Below are 1,244 nucleotides of genomic sequence, written 5' to 3' on the forward strand. Positions count from 1 at the left end.
TCTTAGGAAGCATGCCATCGATTTTAGTAACAAGAAAAACTGCATTCATACATTAAAAAAAACACTAGTTCTCAGTTCGGGAATCGAAGGCGGTCGCTTTGAAAAATAAAAGGCAAATTATTTCTATTTGGATATCGGTAGTGTAGGTCATATCATAAGAAATAAATGTTACTATGAAACACGGTATCTAGAATGAATAAATGCATTGTATTTAATATCTTTAATAATGTAATAAATAATTAATACAGTTTTTTAAAATGTATGAATGCAGTTTTTCTTGTAATTAAAATAGATGACATGGTTCAGTCGCCATCAAATATTTCGGAGCAAGGTGGTCAAAAATTTTGGCACATGCACTCTATTTTTAAGTAACAGAGTTCATGTTTCGATATTTTTGATCACCTGGCCGTTCCGAATATCTGATGGCGACTGTTCCTAAGTAAGAACAGAACTTCGTATGTCTTATAGTTTCAGGCTTTCCCATACTGACCGATATATTTATACCATCATTACGATTGGCGCATTTGAGCCACCCGGTAACTATCACTACTAAATGTTTACAAAGAAAAGGACAAAATGACAGAAGAGGAACTTGAATGAACCATTCCTCACCCACCAATATCTGTGATGATAAAAATAATAGTGATGAATCACTTTCAGGCTTTGAATTTCTGAATCAGATTTTGACTATGGTTAGATCATTCAAAATGAATTGGATTTTTTTAGGAATAAAACTCACGCTGTCTCTTTTCATTAAATTTCATTTCATTTTGTACCCAATATTATACGAGTGTTTGCGCACCTGTGTATACTACTATATTTGTGACCGTATTTTTTATCTGTGAAATGTGTTGTCAATCCTATTTTTTTTATTTGCCGCCATTTCACGCTGTCAAGTTTCGCTGGTCCTACGTCCTACCCTAGCCTGCTTACTTCGCGCTCAGAATACACCCCGCGCCGGCGCCGTGCTATCATTACACTGTCACTGCGTTTATCTTAATTCTCGTAATAACCCCACAGCGTTTACGCTGATCGATGCTAATGGCTTTTATTGATATAGGCTAGGTGTTAGTTTAGCTTATACGTCGGTGGTTAGCGCCCGTAAACTGGTCTATAGGCGCACTAGTGACATATTCTTGACAATCCATGACTTATAGAGCAGCTGTTACTCTACACTTGTTAAGAGCAGTTTTAAACGTAAGGCATCTGGGTCAAAGCAATTTAAGATTTCGTAATTTTACATA

The sequence above is a fragment of the Choristoneura fumiferana genome, chromosome 6 (assembly GCF_025370935.1).
Source record: "Choristoneura fumiferana chromosome 6, NRCan_CFum_1, whole genome shotgun sequence".
In the NCBI taxonomy this organism is placed as follows: Eukaryota; Metazoa; Arthropoda; class Insecta; order Lepidoptera; family Tortricidae; genus Choristoneura; species Choristoneura fumiferana.